This window comes from Oncorhynchus mykiss, chromosome 24 (assembly GCF_013265735.2).
Source record: "Oncorhynchus mykiss isolate Arlee chromosome 24, USDA_OmykA_1.1, whole genome shotgun sequence".
NCBI lineage: Eukaryota > Metazoa > Chordata > Actinopteri > Salmoniformes > Salmonidae > Oncorhynchus > Oncorhynchus mykiss.
In genome coordinates, this window is record NC_048588.1 from 19,822,646 (window position 1) to 19,834,972 (window position 12,327).

At 40.2% G+C, this 12,327-nt stretch overlaps 1 protein-coding gene across 4 annotated transcripts in view; it reads left to right on the forward strand.

The window, feature by feature from the left end:
• LOC110503363 (leucine-rich repeat and fibronectin type III domain-containing protein 1-like) overlaps positions 1-12,327 on the forward strand; it is a 150,785-nt gene that overhangs the window by 113,307 nt on the left and 25,151 nt on the right. For all 4 annotated transcript variants that reach the window (XM_036961215.1, XM_036961216.1, XM_036961214.1 and 1 more), the window contains one exon: positions 3,896-4,026. The gene's annotated coding sequence lies outside the window, so the exon portion shown is untranslated. The remainder of the gene's footprint in view (positions 1-3,895; positions 4,027-12,327) is intronic.

A 12,327-nucleotide genomic window follows, 5' to 3' on the forward strand; every position in this document is an offset into this window, starting at 1 on the left:
CTTATACATGTGTTATTGACACAAAAATCGAAAGAATTTTGAAAAAAGGTCAAGAAAGCACTTTTTTAAGGATGTATGAAGTTTTTTACCAAATTTTGACATTTTTGACTTTTGACTTTTGACTTCCTATGAAATCATATTCCAAATGGAGAAAACATATGCCTTATGCACAAGTAAAAAAATATATATATATATGATAATAAAGTATGACTAAAGTATGTTGATAAAGTTCTTATACATGTGTAATTGACACAAAAATCGAAAGAATTTTGAAAAAAGGTCCAGAAAGCACTTTTTTAAGGATGTGTGAAGTTTTTTACCAAATTTTGACATTTTTGACTTTTGACTTTTGACTTCCTATGAAATCATATTGCAAATGGACAAAACATATGCCTTATGCGCATGTACTTAAAAAATATATATATATGATGACAAAAGTATACTCATACAGTACTTACCCATGTGTAATTGACAAAAAACTCGAAAGAATTTCGAAAAAAGGTCCAGAAAGCACTTTTTTAAGGGTTTTTAAGTTTTTTTTAAAAAATGTCATTTTTCAAAATTTGGCTTTTGGATGTTGACTTGGGTGCCATTTGCAATATGAAATGCCCCGGTGGAACGCACACGCCCCCTATTGGAATTTTGAAGTGTTACAATTGGCAATTGCCATATGGCATTTGCAATATACTTTGCATGAATCAACGCCAAATTGGGTGGTATTGACCATCGTGTATATGGTTTGTCCAATGCCAATATACCGCCATTTGTTTTTGTCCAAATCAGGGGGGTATTCCCTTACAACATGTATTCCCTTACATACCTTATAGCTGGAGCTGCTGCTTTATTGCTTGTCTTCATTTCAGGCAGTTAGGGACAGGTGAGGAGGGAAACACCTGCTAAAATATAACATTCTAAACAAGACCTTTTACCCCACCGAGGCAATTGAAGAATAATTAAATTCCGTGATGAATACACAGAATGTGCCTCACTTGGTTATTTAGAAATTGATTTCCCATATCATGAAAGACTATGAGGCCAGGGTCCTATTTTACCTCATGGCAGGCTAAGGGGTTGTTCTGTCGATACCTGGATGGTGTAGTTTAGAGAGATGGAGAGTATAGGCGCCCTACAATGTGTAGGCTACGTACAGTATGTATTTGGTCAAAATATCTATAATTGATTTGGGCTTGAAGGCATTTTTTTTGTCCTTAAATGAGATCGGCAGGATCTGACAGACTATCACCTGAGGCCTTTTAGTTGTACCTTCTTTAGGAAGAGACAATATCCCAGTGGATTCAAATCCACTGTCCTCCCAACAGTTTGTCTGTTTTCTCTCTGCCAGAAACGGAAGCAGGAGCTACTGTGAGGCAGAATAACTAAGACAGGCCTTTATTGTATATGTAGATTTCCCAATTGTAGGTATAGATGCCTTTCAGCAGGGTTTGTTTGGATGAAGCATACCCATTTTTATGCAAATAAATGAATCATCAACATACAGCATATTTTACAGTATTTACAGTAAGCCTAATGCCTTTTTTAAAAGTTTTAAAAGTTATCTTAAAGATTTCCTGATCAGGATAATAGACAGTGCAAATCTCAAATCACAACAAATGTTATTTGTCACATGTGCCGAATACAACAGGTGTAGACTATACCGTGTAATGGTCACTGTCATGTTCGTTATAAGGATCGGACCAAGGCGCAGCGTCGTATGCATACATTCTTATTTATTTAAAGAATGAACACTGAACAAACTAACAACATAACAAAACGAACCGTGAAGCTATACAAACGAGTGCTGACAAGCAACTACACATAGACAAGATCCCACAAACACCAAAGGGAAATGGCTACCTACCCACCCTAGTCACACCCTGACCTAACCAAAATATAAAGAAAACAGAGATATCTCAGGTCAGGGCGGGACAGTCACTTACGAGCCCTTAACCAATAATGCAGTTCAAGATACAGAGATAAGAAAATATTTACTAAATGAATAAAGTAAAAAATAAAAAGTAATACAATAAAATAAAATAACAAATAACGAGATGTGTTACCTGAGACCGAGTGTTGTCAGTGAAGTGATGCTTCCTCATCTGTTCATATTCTGATCTGAACTGTCTGCCCCTGTTTCCACGACACTCCTATACATGGTTCAGAGTGGTTGATGGACAGAACGTAGCGGTGTGAGAGAAGTCCGCAGCACTGTTAGTAGGAGGGTTGGCAGATGAGGAGTAAAAAGGGAAAGGACTGCCTTTCTAACATCTGACTGTCTCAGTCCAAAGGAGAAGAAGCACAGTGATGGATAATTACTTGACAGAATCTGTCCATTGGCCAAACGTAGCCCACCATTGAAGGATTATTTCTCTTTCTACTTTATAGGAGGGAACTGCAGGTGGAAAGAAGGTGAATATCTGAAGGATGAAAGGGGAATGGCTTTGATATAGTGAAGGAGACAAGGAGAGGGTGAATGGAGATAAAGTCAGACAGGAGGGCTTGTCTTTACCTGACCCTACAGGACTTATCAGTGTGAGCCAGGTGATGGGGTGGCTGAGAGACAGCGATAAAACAGGGAAATCTGTTGTTGAGCCCATTGTGGAAAATCCAAGGACATGTTAGAAAACAAAATGTCAACTTCATGCACCAGTCAAGTACTGTACTTGTCACACCCCTGCAATGTTACACAGGATAAGTAAGCTGTAGATTAGAAGACAGACTTGAAACAATGGCTGCCAGACGCAGATAATAGAATAGATAATATGCATGAGGGTATGATTATGAATTGTCACCCTCCAATTGTTTACTGTACTAATTGCTTGCTCAATAATGACATAAGGTCATTTGCGGGCACCCACAGCCAGTCTTCCATTGTTTCCTTGTAACCTTCTCTCCTATGTGATGCAAAGTCTCTAAGTGGAATTGGATTACAGAAGGTGGGACTGAACTTAACACTAACAAAAAGCTTCCATCATAAATACTTCATTGGATGAAATTATAGCTTGAGAGGACAACCCTCAAACCCCATTCTAAATACAAATAGATGGCAAACCTGAGTGGAGAATTCTGTTTTCATGCATGAGGGGCTCTGTGCAGATGAATGAGAGTAATATGGTAATCTATGTAGCATTGCATGCAACCTCCTCTGCTGCTGGACTTGGGACATGTTATGTACAGTAGGTGGTTTAAATTTTAGAGACAAGTGAGAAAACCGAAGACTTACGACCTTGCAATACCTCTGAAGTTTTTTTATTTGTTTCTAGCAATAAAATGGTATCCTAAGCTAGTATTTAGCACAGGTGTACGTTCTCGTGGAGTCTGGTGATTTATCATAAGGGGAAATTTGCTACAGTTTATGGGTATAAAGCCAATAAAGTTAATCACCTCTGTTCTCTTTTAAAAACTTAATCAGGAAAGAAGAAGAATCCGGTGTGTTTTGTAGCACAGGGATAGATAGATTCCAAAGCTCTTGTCAAAACATGATAAATGTTTCATAATGCGCCTCTTTACACTTTGTTCTTCGTCAGCTACAATAATGCAATGAAATATTCATGATGGGATACACAGCCATAGTCATTGTGTCTCCAACTCACTTTTCTCCCATATATTTCCTGCTGTTTGTGTTTCTTTCTTCCATTGCCTTACAATCAGATCAGTGCTCATATCTCACCAAAGCTGCCAAGTTTAAAAGGAGTAGATATCAGCCAATTAAATTATGAATGTCTCACTGCTTATCTTTGGGAGTTCTGTCTTTTTGTCTAATAATATTGAGTGGCCAGATGACCAACCTCAAACAATGTGTTTAATCAGCCAGGGAAAGTTCCCATGGCGCTGAGCATCAACTTAGTTTAGCCTCAGTTACAATGTTTTAACCAGAGATGGTATCTTGTGTTCCCAGGCCTCTAGGTGTTTCTCTCTAATGCCAGTGGGTGTCGTTCTACTCTCAGAGCTGTGACTGACTGACTGCAAGAGAGACGGGATGCCTATACACATGTGATTTCTGCCATGGAGACCAGAGCTTAATATCTGGTGAGTAGCCCAGGCTGTTTGCAACCCTCCCCATGCCTTCTTTACCGAGCCACTGTGAATTGACTTGAACAGTTGCAGTCTGTTCTTCCCTTACCCGGGGCAACTTTTCACATTGCGGAAGCGAGCTCTCTCTTTCGGGAGAGAGTGCATCATCACAGGCCTTCAGAGGCAGCCTTATGAAGATAACTGGTAGTTGGGAAACAGCTGTTCCACACTACAAACAAAAACACACACACAAAAACAACAAACTGTTCCATCAAAGCCACCGGTGCATGACCAATTATTAAAATGGCCTGTTCTGCTACTTTGACAAAGCCCAAACAGACCAGGGCTCTCTTTTTGCTAATAAACCTCAAATATAGGAGAGATGTAAAGGCAATTATCACTGTCTAAATAATATGTAATATGAGCCTATTAATTAAAGCTGTAGTACACCAGAGGATCCAGTTGAATCATCTCTGCTGTGTCTTCAGAGTGCAACCAGCCAGAGATCAGAGTGTGCTTCAAAGAGCTGTGCAATACGCACCTGTTTCCTCCATAACATCTGTCTTCTGATTGGAGTCGGGACCAGACATGTAGCCTGAAAATGTCACTGCACGGTAACTATTGCTTAAAGTAAATGATGATCCAATAGGTGTATGTGATGCCAGTAGTGTTGTCTGAGCTGAGGGTGTTGGTTAGGGAAGGGAGAGCTAGCTGGTGGCCATTCCCACGGGGGGCTGGTGGGGATGGTGGATTACGCTGTCTACTCTGTGACCCCCTGTGGTCAGAACTCCTGTGGTTTCTGTGGTCAGAGGGGACACACAATGCTTCTAACAAAGAAATATGATGTCCCCCACTTGTCCTCCCCTGCTCAAAAGGGAATGAGAGGGCAATGCTAATTAGCCAGCTTGTGAGCTGAGCTGAGTTTAGCTAGTGCACACACCCCACCCTGTACACATATGCACACCCTGCCACACACACACAGCTGCCCCTTCTGCTAACAAGCAACGCCTGCAATAGCCATGCTTTATGGATGCCTCTGCATATTTCCTTGCACCATAGGACTTTCTGATGGGTTTGTGTCATAAGAAATGCTTCCATTTTTAACTAGGCATTGTCAAGGAATGTATATTTCATGTCAAATGAAAGTAATTTATTCATGTCTGTATGAAGCCATTCTGGTCCATTCATATTTGTTTAACATCTTTGGTGCAGCTGTTCTTTTGTCTGCAGTTTAATAGTTGTCAGGGATGATGCAGGTGATAATAACATGCATAACAGGTAGAGAACTACTCCCAGTTCATCTCTACTCACATTAATCTAAGCCTACAGTCAGTGCTCTGTAAGCATGTAGTAAATATGAGTGTTTAATCAAGAATCAGAGCAAAGCAGGATTATGGCAGAGGTTAAGTTGAGGTATGATCCCTAAAACACTCCCAATGCAAATGAAGCAGAAAGGATAAGACTCAGCGACATTACATTACCCAGTTCTCTCCTCCTCTCCTCTCCTCCTTTTCCTCCTCCCATCTCATGTTGTGTGGTCAGATCTCTCCCCTTCACAGTAATCTGAGCCTTTCCCTCTCTAGTTCCTGGAATACCAAGTATGAGAGGCTGAGCGAGATTGAGAGACTGAGAGGCTGAGCGAGGAAGTGCGAAGCTGAGCGAGGCTGTGCGAGGCTGAGTAATAACCTGTAAAGGGGAGGCTCAAGGTGTACTCAGGGGGGTTCAGGTCTGCCATGATGACAAGACACTATTTTTATCTCAAATTGCACCATAGTCACTTAACAGTGCCCTATATGCTGCCATTTGGGACACATCCACTCTCTGCTGGGCTCAATCCCTGTTATCTGGCCACTAATCATCCACCAAATTAAAACCATATGCCAGCCGTATCACACTGAATCTGGGGAATAGCAAATGAAATGGAGTAATTTCAGGAACATTCTTAGTGGTGAAGTGATTGGTTAGAATATGCCTCTATCTTAGGCGAGCTTTCAGGTAACATCACATCACATGAAAAGCATAACACCAAACCAGACGCAATGGCTGTGTGACAGTGACACAGGGGGAGCTCAGTGGATTATAAATTTGACCTCTTGATGTTTCCTCTTACTCAGTCACAACTGATTAATATCTGGTCATGGTGAACACATGCAGAACGTAACGGACTCACTGAAGCTGCCTTATCTGATCCACCACCGACTCATTTAGATGTTCGTGGGCTTTTTCAGATGCATTGGTGACTGTTTGTTGTTTATCATGTGGTTGCTGTCTTTCTACTCCTCTGAGATGTCCGTGATTCATTCTTCCCCTCAGACACCAACAGGAACGGAGACGGTTCTCCAAACTCTTCTGAAGTCCCTGATATGGAGACATGTAATAGCCAGTTATGATAGATATCTCTGTAATCTCATTCAACCCCACTAATATAACAGATTTGTAATATTTCCTTTCAAAATTTCATAATACTACATGTATGAATATGTATATAAATGGTTATGAATAATGTTTTTAGATCTAATGGATATCATTTCAGTAGTATAAAAGGGTCAACTGGCTAATATAACCGTAATGTTGCACTACTATCAAAGAACTGTGGTGAAACATTGCCTTATTGCATTGATGTACTGTAGATAAAAAAGTGGTGGTTTTCCCAACACAAGATTTGTTATGTGTTCCTCAGTCAAGTTAATGACACTTGTGGTATGCCAGCTTTGCATAAGAATGTATTTCACTATCCTCAGTCTCATTGTTCAAAAGCTGCTATTACTTCTAAATGTTGCCTGTTCAGTGTATTGGTGCTATGATCAATGAGATGGCCAATATCTCATCCAGGCAGTATTGGTGTCCAACTGTGTGATGGAGTAAACAAGACCATGAAAGAAGGAGCCCAGCCTACTGCTTTCCTTTCGTTAAGTACATAGTGAGAGTGCACCATGGGACTTGCAGGCAAATGAGAAACTGGTTGTGAGCCTCCTCTCTTTCCACTGTCTACTCGTGCATACGGGAGACGCAGTGTCCTCAAAGAGGCCTGGCAGCACTCCTCCCGGCCTTCATCTGCCTTCATGCCTGGCCTTGGAGCAGAGCTCGCACCACTTGCAATTACTGTCACGTCCAAGCTGTTACTGTCATTTGCATTGGCTCATGGGTAGGGGGGAGTAAGGAGGAGGAGGAGCACATGAAGCAGGCCTGATATAAGTGGCCCTGGCAGCACAATGAGCTCGCCTGGCTTTAGCTTTCTGGATGAGTTGCAGGAGCAGGGCTATATTAAAGTGTAATAATGGCATCGAGCAGGTTGCTTTGCTGTTAAAGATTAAGCCTGGTGCAGGGTGGTAAATTGCATAAACACAGGGTGGGAGATTTGAAAACAAAGAAACTGGGGTTTAATTCACAGTTTATTAGACTGTGTGATGACTTTTCAAGGCTTTTTTTCTCAGAGTAGTCTCTAAATCTGTCCCATGTAGAAGAATTAATGTGCAGTCTGAACGTGTGAACATAAAACAGAGCTGCAGCAACTACTCTGGCCAAAACTCAAGTTAAAGGCTTACATTTGTATTGACTTCTTTTTCACTTATTTGAAATTTTAACTTTCTATGCATCAATAGCAACATTTTCTGTCACACTGAATCTAAATGTGGTTGTCTTACCAGTATTACCAAACGAGCTTGAAGGAAATGCACTTATTGCAGTCGTATGACCCAAGAAGACATTTCAAATAGACTTTAAGCATAACTATTTCTTTAATATGCCATAGCATAGCTGTCTCAGACCATACATCATAACCAAGACATGGTCCCTGAGTCCACCTTTATGACTCTTAAATGACCGAAACTGAAGTAACACTATTAAATCAGCCCCAATATTGAATTGTGGACCATAATCCTTTAAATCTTGATTTCATGTCTGCAAATTATTAATTAGCCAGTGACAGGAAATTAGAAGTAATTTCAGATAGCACCCCCTCCAAAGATACTATTTGTAGCAGAAGAGCCAAAGGCCCCTGTCACTCCCTCAGGTATTTATTTTCCTCCTATATGGTACATACTTTCGGTCATGTAGTGTATGTGGACACCAGCTTGTTGAACATCTCATTCCAAAATCATTGGCATTCATATGGAGTTGGTCCCCCCTTTGCTGATATAACAGCCTCCACTCTTCTGGGAAGGATTTCCACTAGATGTTGGAACATTGCTGCAGGTACTTGCTTCCATTCAGCCACAAGAGCATTAGTGAGGTCGGGCACTGATGTTGGGCGATTAGGCCTGGCTCGCAGTCGGCGTTCCAATTCATCCCAAAAGTGTTTGATGGGGTTGAGGTCAGGGCTCTGTGCAGGCCAATCAAGTTCTTCCACACCGATCTCGACAAACCATTTCTGTATGGACTCGCTTTGTGCACGGGGGCATTGTCATGCTGAAACAGGAAAGGGCCTTCCCCAAACTGTTGCCACAATGTTGGAAGCACAGAATCGTCTAGAACGTTGTTGTATGCTAGCTGTGTGCTCGATTTTATACACCTGTCAGCAATGGGTGTGGCTGAAATAGCCAAATCCACTCATTTGAAGGGGTGCCCACATACTTTTGTGTATACAGTGCATTTGGAAAGTATTCAGACCCATTGACATTTTCCACATTTTGATATGTTACAGCCTTATTCTAAAGTTGATTAAATAAAAACAATTCCTCATCAATCCACACACAACACCCCATAATGACAAAGCAAAAACATTATTTTTAATTTTTTTTGCAAATGTATTGATAATCAACATATACCTAATTTACATAAGTATTCAGACCCTTTGCTGCGAGACTTGAAGTTGAGCTCAGGTGCATCCTGTTTCCATTGATCATCCTTGAGCTATTTCTTCAACTTGAGTCCACCTGTGGTAAATTAAATTGACTGGACATGATTTGGTAAGGCACACACCTGTCTATATAAGGTCCCACAGTTGACAGTGCATGTCAGAGCAAAAACCAAGCCATGAGGTGGGGGTGAAGTGACTATGCATAGATAATAAACAGCAAGTAGCAGCAGTGTACAAAACGGAGGGGGGGGGGGGGGGGGGGGTGGGGGGGGTGGAGTAAAGGTGGTCTAGAATTTTTTTTCCTTCAGTTGCACATGTAACAAGCTGGTAGAAATTAGGTCAAATGGATTTAAGTTTCCCTACATTAAAGTCCCCGGCTACTAGGAGAGCCGCCTCTGGATGAGCATTTTCTTGTTTGCTTATGACAGTATACAGCTCATTGTGTGCGGTCTTAGTGCAAGCATCGGTTTGTGGTGGTAAATATACAGCTACGAAGAATATAGATGAAAACTCTCTTGGTAAATAATGTGAGATACTCTAAAAACCTTGAGACTTCCTTAATATTAGATTTTGTGCACCAGCTGTTATTGACAAATAGACACAGTCATCACCCCTTGTCTTACCAGATGCAGCTGTTCTATCTTGCCAATGCTGTATGTTATCCATGTCGTCCTTCAGCCACGAATCGGCGAAACAGAAGAACAGATTTTGATGTCCCGTTGGTAGGATAGTCTTTATTCAATTTTTTTTATTTTAATTTTATTTAACCTTTATTTAACTAGGCAAGTCAGTTAACAACAAATTCTTATTTACAATGATGGCCAACAGAAGGCTAAAGGCCTCCTGCAGGAATGGGGGCTGGGAATAAAAATATAGGACAAAACACACATCACTACAAGAGAGACACCACAACACTACATAAAGAGAGACGTAAGACAACAACATAGCGTAGCAGCAACACATGAAAACACAGCAGGGTAGCAACACAACATGACAACAACATGGTAGCAACACAACATGGTAGCAGCACAAACATGGTACAAACATTACTGGGCACAGACAACAGCACAACAAGTAAGAAGGTAGAGACAACAATACATCACGTTAAGCAGCCACAACTATCAGTGAGAATGTCCATGATTGAGTCTTTGAATGATGAGATGGAGATAAAACGGTCCAGTTTAGAGAGCTCATCCGGTCATAAGAGACGGTGACAGAAACAGTACCTACAAAATAAGTTACAAATAACGTGAAAAACACACAAAATAGCACAATTGGTTAGGAGCCCGTAAAACGGCAGCGCCATTGTACCGAGTAAACGATCTGAATATTTACGCAAATGTGATATTTACGCTTTTATTTGTAACATTTAAAAAAAACTGTTTTTGCTTTGTCATTATGGGGTATTGTGTGTAGATTGATGAAGGAAAAATACTATTATCAATTTTACAATTGGTGGAATGTGGAAAAATAATGTGGAAAAAGTCAAGGGGTCTGAATACTTTCCGAATGCACTGTATATAATGTATATGTTTACCTAAGATCATATGTTCACTGCATCAAACTCATGTCCACTACATTTACCCTCTACTCTCCAATCCATCACACCACCCTCTAAGCTCACTAGCTCACAGTCCTCTGGCGATTTTATTTTGTCAGTTCAATTTTCGGATTTATTACATTGGAATAATAGTGCTTTTAAAAGTGGGCTGTAAAGGTCAAATGTCTAAGCAATTTAAGTTGTGTTTATCTCCCTAAGGCATGGCTTTAAGACTGGAAGCAGCTAATTTCCACGGTAGCTAAAGAAAAATGGTTAATGTAGTCAGTGACCGACTGTTTCCTGGTGGTTCACCACTGGAAGGACACATTAATGCAACAACAACCAGTGGACACAGGGAATATTGACTAAATACTACTCAGCACAGAGCTAGACTGCTCCACTGGCTTCTGGGCTTATCCACCTCCATACCCCAACCTCTACTATATCCTTCTTTGTCTCCAGCTGGAGCAGACTACTACTTTTAATCATGAGTCACTCAATCCTCTATCTTCAACAAACTGAGTAGGTAGTATTAAGTACTATAAGTAGTATTTTTTTTCTACAGTCCAGGACTATTTACATTAATAGTATAAACGGTATACAACAGTGTTTTATTACATCAGGGATCTTCAGGATTCAAGTGGAGTAGAATTTGTTTTTCTACTTGCAGTCTAAATATCTCCACTTGATCACTTGGATGTCAATGGTATTTCAGGTAAATAATGCTTTCAGAATAAACAAAGTGGTAATAGTCTTGAAATTGCATGCCTTTTGCCCTTTATCATGTTTGCACTATTCCATCTCATTTGAATGTTTATTTTCCAAGTGCCTATCAATTTTTTTTATATATCTCACAATAGAAATGCATCCATTGTCGATCAATCTCAATGGGATAATTAAGGAACATCAATGAAATGGTCTGTGTTATATCAATCATTGCCTTATGACTTTGTGAACTTACAGAGAGAACTGTCTAGACAATCAAATAATCATCCACTTTCAACACTTTCAAACTCCTACTCCTGTGAAAATGAAGGCTAGTCAGGAAAATAATATGATTTTTGGTAGATTTCTTCAACAATCATGACAGCTCCTGTCCTTGTTCTATTCAGCTTGAAAAATGTTAGCGATTTGAATGCATAGATTACAGTTTGTTTATATTCATACTGTTCCCTATTATCCTAATTTTGTTAGTATGTACCAGGCGGACAAAAGCAGTAGAGAACACAATACTGTCCTTGAATAAAGAAAGTGGGAGTTTTTGTACAGCTGCTCATTGTCCTAAAGCTGTATTATAGGATAAGGGATAACAACAACCAGCCTAGAGAACACATTTTGTAGTAATTGATCTGGTAACAGGTTATACAATAACATACAGTAATTTAGTGCTTTTGCCGATGACTCATTTTCATTCATGATTCACCTGCAATGAATCATGCAGAATATATCTCAAAATATCTCAATATACTGCCCCTATGCAGTAATTTAACAGAAAACATAAACAATGAAGTTAAGGTAGATCTTAATTGCTCTCCCAGTGTTCTCAGCATAGTGTTTACTGTGGAATGTTATTTCTTATTCTCAGCACAGAGCTATGCACAACTTCTCACAGCATACTGAAAATGGGCAAGTGGACAGCTCAAATAAGAGGACTTTGCATTGTCCTGATTATTATCCTAATTAATTAAGGGAGCTGACTGGGGAGGCTTTCTGGCTCGGTGTTTACAATTTATGCTTAATTCAACAACACATCCAGTAATTCCTTTTTGCATAGTTTGTCTTTTCTGTTTTCCAAGTCATCATAATGAAGAATTTCATGGACCTAATCCGGGCTTTTGGATGATGTTTTTCAGTGGTTGTAAACATGTCTGTATCAGGGTACAATTTGTTGGGTATTACTTCAGAGCAGGGATTCTGTACAGTGCACTTACTGTATTCCAGTGGCGGTCAGTGCCGTTTGTGATGAGGGAGGACAATT